Raw genomic sequence first — 14,584 nt, forward strand, 5'->3', positions numbered from 1 at the left:
CCTTCTCATTATTAACAGTGAAGGAGAATTCCCCTCTCCTCCTTGCAATCCTTCCATTTAATATCAAGTCTCTCAACCATCTCAAAACACATCTCCACCCAAACTTTCTTTGTATTATGAAATTTGTACATCTATATTCTTTTCCTGCCTCTGAGAAATATTGCTTGCTAATGGGAACACTTTCACTAAAATATTTAAAATTGATTCTTATCCTTATTTATTGCCCCTATTATATATGATATTCAACTTAAAAATGAACTTTAGAGGAAATACCCAAAACTAAAGAGTAGTATTAGCATATATTTCAGTGTAATTCCATCTATAGTTTTGTACATGGATAGGACTTGGTTTTTGTTTCCTTGTGGTTGTATATTGCATGTTACATTTTGTTGTTTCATTTTCAATTACTAATATCCTGTAGGCATTTTTCCATGCAATTACATTTCTTCAGGTTTAGTTTTATTTGTGATAGCATTTTATTTGTTCTTATCTTTCCCTGTAATTGTGATATTGTATATTCAATTTTGTTTTATTTTCAGCCACCAGCACTTTGAGTATTTTGAGTATTTTCTCCACATAATTATACTTGTTCATAAAAAACTGAAGAACTTGCACTGTGGCACACCAACCTAAAAGCACATAGTACTAAGTGTAAGGATGCACTGAAGGGCCTGGGTTTGACCCCCTGCTCCCCATCTGCAGCGAGGGCACTTCATATATACATATACATATACGTATACATATACATATACATATACATATACATATACATATACATATACATATACATATACATATATGAATATATATATCACAGTTTGGTTGAACCACTTCTTGCTGAATTTTAGAAGCATAAAATATGCAAATTCTAATTCAGATTATTCAATCCTCTTCCTGCCAGCATGAAGGGTGTAGGGAATTTGCCAGGGATACTGTTTTCTCTCTGAGCATATGAGAATCTTAAAATAAGGCATCTCTGGATGGCTTTCCTTGCCAGTATTCTGGTGACTTGGTTTTGTGATGCATAGCTAAATCCTTTTAATTTCCAGTCCTAGCCCAACCCCCTGAATTTCTCCCCTTTCCCAGTGCTTCTGGATAGGCTCTTTATAATGAGTTTCCTCTCTTGTTGGAAGCAGAATGCTAAAGACAGACTTCTACATAAGCAGGGCTCATGCCTGTATCTTCCCCTTGGGACTCAATGATTTGCTCTATGTTTTCATTTCCATCTACACTTTTGCTTGACATTTGTTATAGGGTACTAGATATAAATGTCTGCTGTCTTCTATTGCTTCCTACACTGGAATTCTGCAGAGAGACTCTTTTTGTGACAAAGTCAGTGCATCCTCATAGAATTTCTTCAAAATGCAGATTCTCAAGCTTTTTCCCAGAACTGTTTCTAATAAACACTGGATGGGGTGCAGAAATCTACATTTTGTATATGCTAACTAGGCAATTCTGTTGAGTTTGAGAACCACTGCTATAGAAACTTGAAACAGAATGATGTATCCATGAAGCTTTCGTATTTGCAAACTTACGGCTATTCTCAGCATATCCTCAACACAACCTTTAGGGGGCTAGGTCATAGCATTCCCATTTAAGTGTACATGTTACAGTGCACAAGGACTTGGGTTCAAGCAGGGAAGAAGTGTACTGAGCAGTGGAGCAGTACTGCAGGCATCTTTCTTTCTCTCTGTCTTCCCTTCCCTCTCATTTTCTCTCTGATCTATCAAATTACAATAAATAAATATTTAAATAAGCCAGGAGGAGGAGGATGGGAGAGTATGGAAGGAGGCAGGAAAAGATGAATATTGGAGGAGGAGGGAAAGGATGAATATGAGATCATCCCACTTACAGAAATAAGAACAGAAGGGGAAAAAGCAAAGCAGAACTTGGACTGGGTTTGGTATATTTCACAAAAGTAAAGGACTCTGGGGCTTTTAGGTCCTGGTGCAAGATGGTGGTAGAGGACCTAGTCTAGGGGTTAGAATATTTGGTAGAAAACTGAGAAATTTTATACATGTACCATCAACTGTATTAATCCCCTTAATAAAAAATTCAAAAAATAACATTTAAGCAATCTTTTGATAATGTAACTATAAAGTTGCATTGCTCAGGTGAGAAGCACCATGCATACCCCATGCCCAGATCAACTGCCAAAATAATAACAAATAATAATAACAACAGCAACTAGCAGCTTGATTTTCCTCAATTTTCAAATCTCTTAAGTCTTGGATGTACTTCACTATTTCAGTAGTTGCAAAAGCATTCATCTCAGTCATATTCACCCCTATTGCAGTAGCAAATGCCTCCAGTATTTCATTTGTCTTTCTTATTCTTCACTCTTTTCAAACAAACTCAGCTTGTTTTGAAAGTATAATATGCTTCCTTATTTGGCTCACTAGCTTTTCCATCTGTGCTAATATTCTTGGCTAACTCACAGCACCTTCCCTCCTTTTGCCTTCTCTTTGCTTTTAAGCTCATTTATTTGTTTTCTTTTTCTCTTTTGCCTGTAGAGTTATTACTGGGGCTCAGTGCCTGCACAATGAATTCACTGCTCTTGGTGGCCATTTTTTCCCCCATTTTTATAATTGTTGGATAAGATGGAAACTGAGAAAGGAGAGGGATATGGGAGGAGAAAAAGATAGACAGACACCTGCTGACCTGCTTCACCACTTGCGAAGTGACACCCCCCACACACACACACTGCAGTTGGGGAGCCAAGGCTCGAACCAGGGTCCTTGAGCAGGTCCTTTCACTTTTTTTAACCCAATACACCACTGCCCAGCCTCCCACTTATTTCTTTTCTTTTTGATAATACATATTTTTTCCTTTGAGATGTTCCTTAATAAGATATGTGAGAGGGGGGAGTCAGGCAGTAGCAGAGTGGGTTAAGCGCACGTGGTGCAAAGCACAAGGACCTGCATAAGGATCCTGGTTCGAGCCCCTGGCTCCCCACATGCAGGGGAGTCGCTTCACAGGCAGTGTAGCAGGTCTGCAGGTGTCTATCTTTCTCTCCCCCTTTCTGTCTTCCCCTCCTTTCTCCATTTCTCTCTGTCCTACCCAACAACAATGATCACAATAATAACTACAACAATAAAACAACAAGGACAACAAAAGGGAATAAATAAATAAATATAAAAAATTTTTAAAAAGGTACGTGAGAGCACTGATTTCAGAAGCTACCAAAATATTCATAGTTTACACAAGTCTTGTCGCTATTTAGTTGGAAAATTCTATGCTCAATCCAAGGTCTGACTCTGATTTCACCTGTACTGAAATCTTGCAGCCAAACCTGGCTTACTTAAGTTGATGCCTCAACCTTGGAATTATTAATAATGGGATTGAATAATTCTTTGTTGTAGGGGATGTTCTGTACATTATAGATTGTTTGATATGCACTAAATCTCTCCCTAAATTATGATAATAAGAAAATATTCCCAGACATTGCCAGGTGTTCTCTTGCTGCTAATGAATAATTAACCAAGGCTGGATGTCATTCTCCCTGAACTATCAAGTGACTGAAACATACTGTTTCTCATGGAAACTTGCAAATTGCTTCTTTGCTATAGTAACTGTGTTATCATAGCACTAGTGAAATAACTCTGAAAGGATTATACTCTGATATTCCTAATCCTCAGAGTTATACAAATGTCATATAACTAATAGTATGTCTGTCCCTTCTCATCATTCAGTAGCTTCCTAATAATCTCCCATGTTGGGGAATCCTCCGGAACAATATTCTTCTTCATTTTCTTTATTCCCTTGCTGTATTTTTAAAACCCCAGCCATGCCTCTTTTCTAAGTCCAACTAAAATAGAATTTAAAACATCTTCGATATTTATACATGCAATATAGTCTATTTTTATTGATTTAATAATGATTGACAAGATTGTAGGATAAGAAGGATACAGTTCCATACAATTCCTACCACCAGAATTCTGTATCCCATCCCTCCATTGGAAAGCTTCCTGTTCTCTATCACTCTGGGAGTATGGACCCAGGATCATTATGGAGTGCATAAAGTGGGAGGTCTGGCTTCTGTAATTGCTTCTCTGCTGAACACGGGCATTGGTAGGCCAATTCATACCCCACACCCCACTCAGCCTGTTTCTATCCTTCCCTAGTGGGGCAGGGCTCTGGAGAGGTGGTATTCTAGGACACACTGGTGAGGTTATCTGCCCAGGGAAGTCAGGTTGGCATCATGGTAGCATCTGCAATTTGGTGACTGAAAAACATTATGATATAAAGCAGAACAAACTGTCCATCAATCAGAAACCTAAAGGTAAGAATACAGCAGATGATATTTGGGGGTCTCCATTTTGAAAAAATCTAGGAAATCTATGTTAGGTATATTCTAAGGGGCCCATGACTTAATTTTTGCCAGAGCCTGGCAGCTAAATGTAGACTGGCTAAAGTTATTGCTTGGTGAGATAGTGTCAGAATTGTAAATAGGGCTAGAAAGCTGCATCAGGGCAGAGAGTAGCTCCCAGATATGGGAAAAGTAATATAAATAGCATTAACTGTAGACCCCATTGATTGATCTCTCATATCTATTCATATTCAACACAGGAGCCTGTGTAATCTCTGCATTCCTGTAGGTCAGAGCTCGCATTCAATGGTCATAGCTTGGTACATTCTAGACTGCACTCATTTCAGGACCAGAGGTGGTTAGTACAATAGCCATTTGAATATATGCCCTGGACTGAACATAATGAGCCTGGGAACCCATTTTCCTTGACCATTATTTAGTTTAGGGACTATTAAGTCACCATCATAAATAGATATGGACTTAGTAAATCACCTTATTTAAGAAATAAAATTTATGAAAAAAGTGAATTTGAGGTCATTTGGCAGGAATATAACATGTGGACAAACTACATGAAATAAATAGACAGTCCTCCCAATGTCCTCTTCTGAGTCTGTGCATTCCAAAGACATTCACATTGGGTTGGTGACCTCATGTTCTCAGTGCATAGAACTATATCTGAAGGTCAAAACAGCTCAGTCTGGTTCTGTACTCTGAGTGGAAACTGGATATAATTTTTTTCACTTTATTTTCCACTTAAAGTACAAAAGATTCCATCTATCTTTAGCACATTTACTGTAGGCATTGCCATTGAAGCAGTCAGAAAGGCAGACACTGCCCAATCATGTTTTGGCTGGCCACAATAGCCTTATCAAGATCTTTGCTCTCTAAACATTTGTATTTATTCTTAGAATTTCCAAGTAGCACACCAACTTACTAGAGACCAGGTTTCAAATATACCCTTTCAGCATCACAGTATGATTATCATGGTACCAACTTCATTGATATCTGGAAAATACAGGAAAATGTCACTGAAGAAGTGAGGCTTGGCCTTCCACCTACTTCCTTTAGAATTTAAGACAGTGTTAGATTCAAGTGAGTCTGGTCATAGGCTAAGAAGTTGAACCTGTGACAGCAGGTATTTGACTTTCCAATCTTAACACAAGTACCCAAACCCTGAATATATAAGAAGTAACCTGAAAACAGGAAATCTCTCCTCTGAGGTGTCATTAAATTGGATACTTGACTTCTCATGAACTAGTCAGTAAATCTCTTCCTATTTCAAGAAAGCTTTAGTGTGTTCCATCTGATATTTTAGGTACTATCTGCATAGGAATACATTTAATTTTCTATCAATTTATGAAGAAGGTCAGTATGTTGTCTAGTTCACAGAGGAGATTGAGGTTAAGTAAATACTTTTGGGTTTGAACCCAGAAATTCATCTCTCCCCTGTTGTTACTCAATACCTTCTTGCCATGTCTTCAAACAAGACATATTCTTCCCTACATCCACACTTGTACAAGTAGTGATTTCTGCCTATGATTATATTCCCTATGTCCTTCAATGAGCTTCAGATTTTCATTTAAGTAGAACTTCTTGATAAATAGTCCTATCCTGGTACACAAGATAATATGACTACCTTGTTTCTGCCATATCTTATATATTTGACAAATCAAAATTCTTCCAGATTGAATTTTCTACACAGAAAAAAAGAGAGGTTGAGGTCTAAAATTCTAATAGTAAATGCATTTTTAAAGATTTATTTATCATAAGTAAAGAAAATAGGAGAACCAGAGTACTTTTTAAAGGGAGTACTGATTTATTGAATGAATGATTGACTGATGGATTGGATAAAGATAGAGAAGTTGAGAAGGTGAGATAGAGCTGAAAGGCATACCTTCAGCACTACTTCACTGCTCTCAAAGCTTCTGTCCTTCAGATAGGGACCACAGGCCTTGAACCTAGATCCTTGTGTTTAGTGCATTATGTGCACTCTAACGGGTATACCACCACCCAGCCACCTAATTGAAGGTGCTACTGGGAATTGAACCTAGGACTGCTGGGGTCTCAGGCACATCGGTTGGTGCTCCAGCAGGCTGAAAAATCTCCCCAGCACTAGTGAATATATTGCAATATTAGAATTATGATTGTTTTTTGAATGCTTGGCTAGCTGGCTGGTTGATTTTTTTTTTCTTATTTTCTTTCTAGAGTTGCCAAATTGATAATTTATCAGGCTATACACAGTAATAGTGAAGGAGGGCCAGGTAATAATGATGTTTGAAATATTATAGTGAATGACTGGAATGAGTGTAAATAAAGACCAGTATCCTTGTGGAAATCACAGAACTATAAGATGAGATAGCCAGGCATGCTCACTTACACAAAGATTATAAAAACCAAGAAAATTCAGAGAGAAAAAGAAAGCAAAAGAGAAAGAAATGAATCATGGACAGCCACCATGATAAAGAGAAGATGTGGAAAAGAGAGTCAAAAAGTTATGTAAAGCAAGGGCAACACAGCAAGTATTCCAGAAAGGAAATATGGTTTCAGAGGCAAATAACTCCTTCTCACACAAATGTACTTGGGAATTAGCAGCAATAGTGGCTCCTACTGGAGATGATTTGGAGGTATAAAAGCCTGATTTCCACTCAGATACAGAGATGAAGTTAAAAAACAAAGGTGATATTTTTGTTGTTGTTGTTGTTGTCTGTTGTAATTGTTGTTTCTATCTTAGAACAGCTATCAAGAAAGCTTAGTCCAGACAAGGGGCCCCAAGTAGAAGGTGTCTGACTGAGATAGGGAAGAAGTAGCAAAACTGATCACGTATAGAATTCCATTTGGCACAAGAAGTGTGAGTAACATGTATGAGGGAATAGAAAACAGGAATCACACTGATCACAGACAAGACCAGTTCTATGTGTATGCATCCAATGTAGTCACACAGTTCCACACTTGATTTAATGCTCTATTATCACTATTTTATGGTACGAATCATTTAGGAATAAGGGTTTCATATTTTCACTTTTTTTTTACACCAGGCTCTACAAATTATGATGCTGGTCATAGGCACAAGTATGTATGGCAGGAGCAATATGGGTTTAGAAGAACACTGTGCAGACAGAATCTTACTATTGATGGAAGGAAGATTAGAGATTTGTTTATTTATCTGCCATCTACTGAAGAGCCATTTCATACTAAATATTTTGCTAGGCATCTCAGAGAATAAAAAGACAAATAAGAAGTTGCCTGGGTTTATGCTCTAATTCCTAGGAATTTAAGTCCTTGCTTGCTTATTGGAAAAAATCTGAAGCACATCAGTTGAAGTCACCTTTTGTGAGAAACTGTTTTAGTGGTATTTTAAGAATCTCTCTCTCTCTCTGTCTCTCTCTCTCTCTCCATATATATGAGTTTAATAATTTTTATAAAATATTTAAAGATGAGATTTCATTAAAATTAATAGCTAGATAAACACTTGCCATCAATTAGCTTTCATATTACCTACAGACATGAAACATATATAGTTCCTCACCAAATAGTACCTTTGACATTTGAATAATTAATTCACTGAAACTCATATTTAATTAAAAGTTTTGGACAGAAGACTATTAGACATAAGGGGTTCAATGTCACTTTGATTAGCTGATAGAAGATAGGAGTCTGGAAAGAAAGTTTTGAAAGTAAAACCTATTGTGAGTCAAATACTATTAAAATGATGTAATAGAAGAAATATTTGTGTATGTGTGTGCGTGTGTGTGTGTGTGTGTAACTTTATGATATTTTCAGGGTGAGCCACTAGAGAATTTCCTTTCTCTTTTGTCTTATTCTATCAGTGTCATTATCTTAAAACTTCTAGTATAGAAATTAACTACTATCAGAGGGGTGATTTTCTACTCAATATAATATATTAAATAAGCACAGAATAGGGGAGTTCAAATATCTAGACAATGGGGGGAGTCAGAGATAAAGCTTGATGGGAGAATACATAGCTTGCACATAGAAAGCCAAAAGCTGAATCTTTAGCACACACACAAAAAAAGAAACTCAAATATGTTTCTGAAACAAAGCATTTTTGTCCCATTATATTCAGTTTACCTGTGTGTAAAGAGAGATATCAGGTGAGACAATCTCTATGCTGGACTCTGTACTGTCAGAAATTAACAGCATCTCACAGAGAAATTAAATTTACTGTCATTCAAATCAAAGTAATTAACCTCAAAGAATAAAAGGTTTTTTTATTTGAAACAAGTGAAAAGGGAAATAGAAGTAGTAAACAATGACGATGGTGGGGATAATTACAAAATTTGAGCCCCACACTTACAATCTCTTAAAGTCACAACTGGCCTGTAAAGTTTGGAATAATGAAGGACTATTATACTGCATAAAAGTAAATATATAGTTTAGAATTTGATATAAAGCATCCCTGTAACTAAAAACCTTACTTAAGTCTTCTCAACCCTCACAAACTGCCCATTTCTTTCCATTCTGGAAGAGACCAGTCTCTTTGCTGTTCAACAGGCTCCCTTTAGTTTAATTTAGGAATTCAGTTCTCACTTTCTTCTATAGCATAACTGAACTCCCACACCATCTATTCAAGGTCTAGGTCAACTTTGCATTTATGAAGACACATTAAAATACTCTCCTAAACACACACACACACACACACACACACACACACACACACACAACTGGTTTTACCCTTTAAGTGGCACAAAAATAAAGTAGCAAACCTCTTCCCAAATCTCTCATTTTACGTCATATGAGAAGTGTAGACAAATGATTTTCTTTTTTTTTTAATTTAAGAAAGGATTAATTAACAAAACCATAGGGTAGGAGGGGTACAACTCCACACAATTCCCACCATCCAATCTCCATATCCCAACCCCTCCCCTGATAGCTTTCCCATTCTCCATCCCTCTGGGAGCATGGACCCAGGGTCATTGAGGGTTGCAGAAGGTAGAAGGTCTGGCTTCTGTAATTGCTTCCCCGCTGAACATGGGCGTTAACTGGTCGATCCATACTCCCAGTCTGCCTCTCTCTTTCCCTAGTAGGGTGGGTCTCTGGGGAAGCTGAGCTCCAGGACACATTGGTGGGGTCTTCAATCCAGGGAAGCCTGGCCAGCATCCTGATGGCATCTGGAACCTGGTGACTGAAAAGAGAGTTAACATAGGAAGCCAAATAAATTGTTGAGCAATCATGGACCCAAAGCTTGGAATAGTGGAGAGGAAGTGTTAGGGAAGTACTCACTGCAAACTCTATTGTACTTCTGCTTTCAGGTATATATTTTGCAGTAGTTTATAGATACGTGTGAAGATATGCTCTCTCTCACAGAAACTGGTGTATATCTAGGTTTTGGAACTTTGTTAGAAAGTGAACCACCTGAGATGAAATTAGAGTATACTATGAAAGGAAAGGTCTCACCCGAGTAATGAAACTGAAGGGTGGTGAGGGGTAGACATGCAGCTTCCTGGGCCAGTGGGGGGTGGGAGTGGGTGGGAGGGATGGGTCACAGTCTTTTGATGGTGGGAATGGTGTTTATGTACACCCCTAGCAAAATGTAGACATATAAATCACTAGTTAATTAATATGAGAGGGGGAAAATCAATTGTATGTCTCAAAGTTTTTCAAAACACAAACTGAATCTTTTTAATATATAGGCTGTGTATTCTCTCAAAAGCCTAGACCAAGTAGATCAGAAGCATCCAATAGCACAGCTATATACAAGATACTGGGTACTGCACAGCAAACCATAACAAAAGGACTTTTCAAAGTTAACCCAATTACCAAATAATGTGATGATAACATTAACTATCGATTGTCTTTTGGAACCCTAAGACAGCAGGAACCTCACATCTCCACTATAGAGCCCCTACTTCCCCAGTCCTGGAACCCTTGGATAGGGCCCACTTTCCCGTATACTCTCCCAATCCATACCAAATAATATTGCATCCGCCGATCACAACCTAACCAACGCAACAATTGCCCTCAACATGCTTCACTTCAGACTATGTCCAGAGACTTCACGTGTGGAATGACAAATGATTTTCTACTGAAGGAGTTTGAAAGGGGAGAAGGTAAAAGACAATTTTGCAACTCCAGAGAAATTTTGATTTGTAGGTATTTTGACTGTCACAACCAAGGACAAAGTAAATCTGGAGGTGGGAAGAGACCAGTAATGCTGATAAATAGCCCACAGCACATAGAACTCATATAATGTTAGTGGTGCCAATGTTCAGATTCCTTGAAAAAGAGTTATTTTTCCACTTAGGTGAAAGAGTTCATACTCATTAGAAGGCAGGAGAGGCTAGTCAGTTTGCATTTTAAATAACATTTTCCCACCATGTTGTGTGTGTTTAAAATCATTTCTTCTTGTCTTTGCCAGATGAAAACTTTTAGGTATAGAACTTCTAAGTGACCTTGTTTCCTAAAGAATACTTAAATGACCATAGGGGTATCCATAGCTATCATATATAATAAATAAAACTATTTGGACCTTAACAAGCTGCAACTATGTTTCACATTCATCATGTCTAATATACTTTGGCTACTACTTTGTTTTAAGCCTTCCTCCTGTGTCTCATAAATTCTATTTCCCAGCTAATCATTAGATCCAACTTAAACTTAAGAGTCCTCCACTAGTCTCAACCCTTTTAAGTGAGTATATCTATGAGAATTCACTTAACACCTTACCTCCCAACAGCAAAATCTGATTTGTCCTAACCCCCCAGTTCTGCTCTATTTCTTCAATTCCTTTTCTCTTTTCTTCCATCACCTACCTACCTACTAATCGACCAACTGAACTAAATACCTATCTGCCTACCATCTTACACCTTTAGCTCAATCCCTGAACATTGACATCTGGGTCCATTCAAAAACTCCACATAATTTTTTTTCCTTTTTCCAGGCTGACTACACTATAATCCCCAACTATACAGCTACTACAGTTACTTTGTATTTCTTTATTGGGGGGGATTAATAGTTTACAGTCCACAGTAAAATACAGTAGTTGGTACATGTGTAACATTTCCCAGTTTTCCACATAACAATTTAACCTCTACCCCCAGGTTCTCCTCTACCATCATGTTCCAGGACCTGAACACTCCCTACACACACACACACACACACACACACACACACACACACACACACACACACACACGGCAGAGTCCCTTTACTTTGGTGTAGTACATCAATACCAGTACAAGTTATGCTTTGTATTTTCCCTTCTGTACTTGTTTTTCAACTTCTATGAGTAAGATCATCCCATATTTTTCCTTCTCTTTCTGGCTGATCTCACTTAACATGATTCATTCAAGCTCCATCCAAGATAAGGTGAAGAAGGTGAATTCACTATTTTTAATAGCTGAGTATATTCCATTATATATATATATATATATATATATATGTATATCACAAATTAATCAGCCACTCATTCGTTGTTGGACTCCTGGGATACCTCTAGGTTTTGTCTATTAGAAATTGTGTTATTAACATAAGTATACACAAGTCTTTTGGGATGAGGGTGTTGGTTCCCTAGGATATATCCCTAGGAGTGGAATTGCAAGGTGATAGGACAGGTCCTCTGAGAATTCTCCAGACTGGTCTCCACAGGGGTTGGGCCAATTTACATTCCCACCAGCAGTTCAGGAGGGTTCCTTTCTCCTCATAAGCTCTCCAGCATTTGCTGTTGCTCCCTTTTCTGATGTATGACATTCTCACAGGAGTGAAGTGATATCTCATTGATGTCTTTATTTGCATTTCTCTGATAATCAGTGACTTGGAACATTTTTTCATATGTTTGTTGGCCTTTTGGATCTCTTCTTTGGTGAATATTCTGTTCATATCCTTTTTCAGATGGGGTCTTTTTACTTTTTTTTCTTTTTCTTTTCTTTTTATTCTTTTTCTCTTTTTGTTGCTAAATTTGGTGAGCTCTTTATATATTTTGACTATTAGCTTCTTGTCTGATCTATGCCTCAGTCCTAGTTCTATCATAGTACTTATTACATGTCTCTGTAATTGTGGAATCACTTTCTAAATTGTATCTTGTACAATATAGACTGCAAAAACCTTGATTAAAATCACCATCTGGGAGTCGGTCTGTAGCGCAGTGGGTTAAGCGCAGGTGGCGCAAAGCACAAGGACCGGCATAAGGATCCCGGTTCAAGCCCCGGCTCCCCACCTGCAGGGGAGTCACTTCACAGGCGGTGAAGCAGGTCTGCAGGTGTCTATCTTTCTCTCCTCCTCTCTGTCTTCCCCTCCTCTCTCCATTTCTCTCTGTCCAATCCAACAACGACCAACGATGACAACAACAATAATAACTACAACAATAAAAGAAAAAAAAACAACAAGGGCAACAAAAGGGAATAAATAAAATTTAAAAAATAAAAAAAAAACGAAAAAAATTTTTTAAAAAAATCACCATCTATTTGTCAATGATGCATATCCCATATTTAGAGCAAATTTTAAATATTTAATATCCATTGTTAAGTAAGTACATTATTAACTACAAAGATCTGCCAACTTTATATCTGATGATAAAATTGTTTTGACTATATCTCCTCATATCTGAGACAGAACACAACTGATAGATTGGCAAGCACTTTGAGAATGCTTTGCATATGTAAATATCTTAATGTTCTCATCCTAGAGTTTCTGCTTAGTCTGGCATGCCAAACTGGCTTCTGTGTGGAAATTTCTTTATTATTTGGTGACTCATTATTAGATCTGTTGTTGTCTTCCTGTTTTGTAGAAGATCATAACTGTATAATAACCCAATTCTGTAAAATTTTAAGAGAATCATATTCTGCATTTGCCAGGAGTATCCTGAGGACCTGGAAGCCTCCCATAATAATATACCCCAGTCACCTGGGAAATATTCTTCTTTTAATTTTCCCATATGCAGGTCCATTACTACTTAGGAGATGACAGTACTTTACCAGCTATGTGCTTAGAAGTCACCTCCAATATGAGTCAGGAGATTTGGATGTGTACAGGAAAGGTATAATAAGGAGACTAAAAGGTACAAAGCATAAAAGTTGACTCTGAAATTTGAAAGGGAGAGGAACTATATAAGTAAAGCAGTTGGCTCTGGGAAGTATTCTGAAAGGAGAAAAATGAAAAACTATATACAAAATCATAATGTAAATTCTTGGAGAGACTCAAGAAATTATTACAAAGGAACAATCTTAGAATAAAAAGTTCTTGTAACTCTAAATATTGCTGAAAATGGAATTACATATCTTGGAGCTCAGATAGAAGAAATATCATATGGAGAAGAAAAAACTCGAAGAAATAAACAAATAAATTATGAGTGCAATGTAAAAGATGAATATACAATATTCTTGAAGAGTAATTTAGACTCTTCAGCTAATATTAAACTTTATGTACCCTATTGTAAAGTATAATTCTAAGAAATACCATGCATAATGAGAGCATCAGTCTAAAAACAAATGGTAAAAATATATTCTCATTGCAAGCTTCCTGTAATAGCAAAACATTAGAAGAAACCTAAATTTTTCATCAATATGGGACTAGTTCAGTAAGTGAGGGCATATCCATAAATGCATTACTATTTTCCCCAGTTAAAAAAAAAGATACATATTTGAAAGTCTTTAAAATACTACTAAGGCAAAAGTTTATAGTATGACCTCATTTTAGCTGGAACATTTTCACAATGCAAACACATATGTATAAAGACATTTATATATGTATATACATATATGTGTGTATGTGCATATATATGTTTTTGTAAGTCTATACTGAATGATACCCTCACACAATTACCTCTCAAAAATAGGACTGTGGTATCAATTCTTTATATACATCAGAATAAATCTACAAGGTTGTGAACCCTTCATTTCAGTGTTCTTTTGCATTTTCTGCAATAAAAAATTTTATTTTAAAAAATATAAATGTTGGGACATACATAGTGGTTACACAAAAACAAAACTTATTATCATAAAAGGCCAACCAATATATTACAGATTTTTAGAGTCCACAGTCCAAATCAAGACCCAAAGTCAGCAAGGAAAGAGGTTGTATATGCCATGTTTCATAGAATTAAAGGAACACTTTTGTCCACAGAAGGTGTGATTCTTTTTTTTCAATTTCTTTATTGGGGGATTAATGTTTTACATTTGACAGTAAATACAACAGTTTGTACATGCATAACATTTCTCAGTTTTCAACACAACAATATAACCCCCACTAGGTCCTCTGTCATCTTTTTTGGACCTGTACTCTCCCTCAACCCACCCCAGAGTCTTTTACTTTGGTGCAATA

Source organism: Erinaceus europaeus, chromosome 12 (genome assembly GCF_950295315.1).
Source record: "Erinaceus europaeus chromosome 12, mEriEur2.1, whole genome shotgun sequence".
Classification (NCBI taxonomy): Eukaryota; Metazoa; Chordata; class Mammalia; order Eulipotyphla; family Erinaceidae; genus Erinaceus; species Erinaceus europaeus.